Source organism: Brachyistius frenatus, unplaced genomic scaffold (assembly GCF_029030835.1).
Source record: "Brachyistius frenatus isolate BFR_SWC_R1_liver_20210118 unplaced genomic scaffold, ASM2903083v1 Contig_90, whole genome shotgun sequence".
NCBI lineage: Eukaryota > Metazoa > Chordata > Actinopteri > Embiotocidae > Brachyistius > Brachyistius frenatus.
In genome coordinates, this window is record NW_027210689.1 from 1685062 (window position 1) to 1691061 (window position 6000).

Sequence of the window (6000 nt, forward strand, 5' to 3'; positions counted from 1 at the left end):
GCCAACAGTATAATCTACAACAGTTCCATTTTATGTGCATCAGCATGTGAGCATCTTAGCATGTTAACCTTAGTGTGTAGTTAAAACTCTGTCTCTTCAGGAAACACACCAGGAAAAGATGTAAAAAACAAAACCAATTCATAGTCAATTGTTTTTTTTTCCTCTAAAAGATGAAACAAAATATGACTTAAACAACGTATGGCAGCCACGCCAGCTGTCCCTGCGTTCTGAATCACGCACTTTTTCTAGATACTTTCAGTACGTACTGCAGCTACACTTACAGAGTATCTACCGTTGCACATAGTATGTGTACAACTGGGACATACTGCTTCATAACAATGAGCCTTGAACTTTGAGCCACTTTGTCCACTTTACTACAAGTAGTAAAAAGAAAAAAAAGATTTGAAAAGAGTATGTTTCTTTTTAATGCTTCTTATTGTTCCTTTTGTGGGCGGGGCTTCAGCGCCACCAACTCTCCTGCCAGCTCAGTCGATGTGACGTATCTTCCGTTGCAGAGGATTGTGGGTCAGAATATCAAGAGTATCACGCTGACCTGCAGACTGCAGAACATCCTAGTACTTTTGGCCTCCTATATTTGACATACTATGTACTGGGACATACTGAATCCTTTTCTGGCATATTAACTAGTATGTTAGTATTTTGGATACTGGAACAGAGGGACTGTTTCAACCTTCAGATTAGCCACCATCATGCCGACTGACATAAAAGCGGCCTTTTATTTCCGCTGCAGTAAACACAGAGAGCACAGATGGACGACCCGGTTAACTGACCAGCACGGCTCATATTCACATCCGATGGTCTATTTCAAAGGGATGCAATTCTCATTAAAACACAGAGTTCTGCTGCACAAAATACATTTGAAAAAATATAAATTTATTAACTATCTCTGAGGAGAAAATATTAAATCGTGATAATATTAATATAGTGGCAGCCAAATGAAGGCCTCCATGTGAACTGCTGCAGGGACAGAAGAGCACTTTCTCTAAAAGATTCCTCCAGCTCCGCTGTCACAAGGACAGATACAGGAGATCATTCCAGATACAGGAGATCATTCCTGATACAGGAGATCATTCCAGATACAGGAGATCATTCCAGATACAGGAGATCATTCCTGATACAGGAGATCATTCCAGATACAGGAGATCATTCCAGATACAGGAGATCATTCCTGATACAGGAGATCATTCCTGATACAGGAGATCATTCCTGATACAGGAGATCATTCCAGATACAGGAGATCATTCTAGATACAGGAGATCATTCCAGATACAGGAGATCATTCCTGATACAGGAGATCATTCCAGATACAGGAGATCATTCCTGATACAGGAGATCATTCCTGATACAGGAGATCATTCTAGATACAGGAGATCATTCCTGATACATGAGATCATTCCTGATACAGGAGATCATTGCAGATACAGGAGATCATTCCTGATACAGGAGATCATTCCTGCCCACTGCAATAAGACTGTACAATAACTCACCTCTGGCAAAATCCATCACATAACAATAACACTGTTGACTGTGTTTCTTGGTAGTATGTATATAATATATATAGATATATACTGTGCATTTTATATTTTTTACTACTATTTACTGCTATTTTATTGCTTTTCTATTATTCTATTATTATCTTATTGCTTCTGTATGCTGCTGTAGTGAAAAAATTTCCCCTCGGGGATTAATAAAGTAACTACCTAACCTAACCTACCTAACCTAACTGACAACACAGCGTGTACAAACGGATGAATGTGAAGCAGAGGAACAGAAGTATGAAACCAGACCAGGTGTGAACAGTCTGGTAGTATTACAAAGCCCGAGATCACCGACGTGTGAAAGGATCCATTTTATTTCTGCAAAAAAGGAGAACGACAGCTGTCACCCAGACCTCGCTGGTCGAATCAAGTTTGAATTTTCAGATTTATAATATTTTTTTGTTCAATAATTGTCGTGAACATGATTCTGTTATTACGTTCGATAAACCTTTTGTTTTTAATTCATCTTAAGACACTATATGTTAGCTGGTTGCTCAGGTTGCTCGAATATTTTAGTTTTAAAAGTTACTAAAACCTCCTAAACGCAGCGCATCTTCCCAGGACAAATATTGCTGAGCTTGCTTGAATTTGCGTGAATTATTCTGATTGCAAAGATCGCGATTTTCCTGGAGGGGCCGGTTAATGTAAAACCAAAGACATTCCCATGAGCCTCAGCTGCATTTAGAGCTAAATAATGAATATTTTGCCAACAGTATAATCTACAACAGTTCCATTTTATGTGCATCAGCATGTGAGCATCTTAGCATGTTAACCTTAGTGTGTAGTTAAAACTCTCTGTCTCTTCAGGAAACACACCAGGAAATGTTGCTGCCGGTATGAAGCAAGATTCAAACAACATGCAAACTCAATTCAAATGACTCCAACATGCTCGGCCTTCTTCCCACATAAACTCTCCAGCTGCTTCATTTCAAAGGGGTTTATGACATGATGCAAGGCATGCTGGGAGATGCAGTCCTCCCTGCTGTCCCTTGCAGATGGATGTGTGTTTGCGCCCGTTTTCCTCAAACCCCCTCAGAGGGATTTCTACAGCAGCGGCGTTCACACAGCGTGGTGAGAAACACCTTCAAACACACTGAACACATCACACACACACACACATACGTCTGTTTGACGAGGCCCAGTTGTGTGTCTGGAGGTGTGTTTGTTTTAAGCAGTAGCTGAGTGCAGATGGCCTCGCCTTCACCTGAACCCACACTGACTTTTACACGCACACACACACACACACACACACACACACACACACACACACACACACACACACACACACACACACACACACACACACACACACACACACACACACAATGTACCAGACTCTTATCTCTCTTCCCCAGAGAAGCCAATCCTGACTTCCTGCGATCGCTCAGGACTCCCTCCGCTGCCCACATACAGGAAGGGAATGTGAGTGTGAGTGTGAGTGTGTGTGAGTGTGTGTGTGTGTGTGTGTGTGTGTGTGCGTGCATGTGTGGCCTCAAAACAATTTCCTGCAGATAAACAAAGGCCCAACTGATATGCTCACCTTTTACCCTTTCTTCTTGCTCTAAACTACTTTGCACTTGTCCACTCTCTGAATCAATTTAAAGCTACACAGGGAACCCTCCCACTGTTGCCCCGCCAACGGCTGCAGGTCGAAATTGCTTTGAGTCCGAGGACTTCAATACCCAGAAACCCCTCCTGTGTGGCCACATCATGAACTAGGTCGACCAACCGGTCATATATCTGCAGTGGACAATGACATGGGCACATATCAGACCCACAGCTGAGCAAGAGTTCCCCCCCCTTCGCACAGTTCTTGTATCCACCACAGCGCAGAGCCAGACTCTCTCAAACCCGCTGTAATAATTCAGTATTCTGAGCCTGAATCGACATGATTGGGTCTGACGGTTCAGGTTGTGAATTACAAACTCGAGTGTTCAAACATTTACAAATAGGTTTCGTATATTTCTCAACATAACTTTCAGACGGAACATTAAAATAAGGATATTTCGGTTCGTTAAATGCTTGTTGCTTCTATCGTTCTGGCTTTGTAGAGGGAATTATTTTAGTTTACAAGTTGCTTACTTTTTTTTCTGTCAAATAATAAACGCAGAACATTATCAAGGTCACAAACAACTTTTTTTTCTTTACAGTCTAACAATTATTGTTGTTAATTACATGATTGTAGTCAATATCAGATGTTAGAAAGATCAATCGTTATTGATCCACCTTTGAAGCCAAAGTTAATATACTGCCTTGTTTTGTCTGACCAGGTGTCAAAACCCCAAATATACTCACGTTTGTGGTGATTTAGTAAACTGCACTATATGAAATGAAGATTTGTCCACCTCACGACTTCACACACTACAGACATTGAATCTGACCATAGTTGGCGTGAACAACAACAATCACAATTTTATATCTTTATAAAACCTGCACCTGGGGTTGTATTTCATTTAAAGCACACATAAACACTGGACTGACACTTCATCACTGGGACACCCTGACTGGGTGCATCTCACTAACGCAGGGCAGCAAGCTGCTGAGGAACAGCCTAAATAATTCTAGCGCACACAGCTCCAGGATCAGTGCTTTACTTAAAAAATGAAATGACATTAGATCTCATCGACACCCTCCTCTCATTCTCACCCTATGAAACATGACAACAGGGCTTTAAATCACACATACACACAGACACACACACACACACACACACACACACACACAGTTTCCTTCCCCAGGTAGTCAGACTGATGAGAAACTAACGCTACAAATTATTATAATACTATTTTGTGATAAATATCAGTCATCTTTAGTGTTCTGGGCTCCAGATGAGATTGAATCAGACAGACTGGTTAGAACAATATGTTTAAGAATGTATTTCATTTGTCAGGTGTTAAAAACCAATAGAAATAATTATAACCAAATAAACATGGCATGAATGTGTTCCTTAAATTAGCACTAGTGATGCTGTGCCAATGAATTAATTACACTAATGACTGACATGTTGGGGGTGGGGTGGGGGGGCCTTTAATTAGAGCAGTGTTAAACCCAGACTATGAAGTACAGGGTTAGTCAGATTAACATGGATTACATCCATCTGCACCGCTACTGTCTAGGAAAGGAAACCAGAGAGAGGCTGGCTGGGAGTACATACTACTGGATGGATGGATGGATGGATGGTGGATGGATGAGGATGGATGATGGATGGAGGATGGAGGAGGATGGATGATGGATGGAGGATGGATGATGATGGATGAGGATAGATGAGGATGGATGATGATGATGATGGATGGATGGATGACAGATGGATGGATGACGGATGGATGGATGGATGCTGATGGATGAGGATGGATGATGATGGATATATGGATGACAGATGATCCATGGATGGATGACGGATGGATGGATGATGGATGGATGGATGAATGGATGTTGATGGATGAGGATGGATGAGAATGGATGATGATGGATGGATGAAGGGATGGATGGATGATAGATGATAGATGATGGATGGTGGATCGAGGATGATGGATGGGTGATGATGGATGAATGATGGATGGATGATGATGGATGGTGATGGATGAGGATGGATGATGATGGATGATGATGGATGAGAATGGATGATGATGGATGATGGATGGATGGATGATGATGGATGATGATGGATGGATGATGATGGATGATGGATGGGTGATGGATGATGATGGATGGATGGATGGATGATGGATGGATGGATGATGATGGATGGATGATGATGGATGGAACTGTGCTGCTGCTCTTCTGGACTTCCCAGGTGTTATCGAAGCGAATGGATCCCAGGTGACGGTGGAAGGAGCCATTTGCAGGCCTTTTATTTATTCATTGACGGACGCACATCAACAATGTTTTTGTAATAACTCTCACTGGCAGCAGGGGGAGACAAAAGCTCTGCACACTTCAATCATGATACCACATTATTGTGATTTCCAACATTTTCCGACATGCCGAGTCTTGTGATAACACATATTGTGATTTATATATTATAGGATTATCTACTCTAATGCAGCCAGTACACACACACACACACACACACACACACACTTGGAGGCAGCTGAATGATATAGATTAGTAGTGTGAAAGATAATCCATTCATTCCCACACAAAGGATTTCTGTTTCCTGCCACAACAACTGTAAACCACCAGCTGGCTGCAGCAGACGTCCGGACCGGTGCTGGCCGGGGAGCTTCAGATGTGACAAAATGTGAGAGAAAAGAGAGGAGGGAGGGAAAGGCTGAACCCCCTCCACACATATACGTGCACACGCTTCCTGGTGAAGGTTATCGTTTTACATTCTGCAAAACACTTCACTCCAGTCTGGACGCCCGTTTTTCTGCCACCCTTCCCAGCAGAACCACAGTTTACAAGCACCGGGGAAATAGTCTGAATCAGTGTCGGCCGCTCA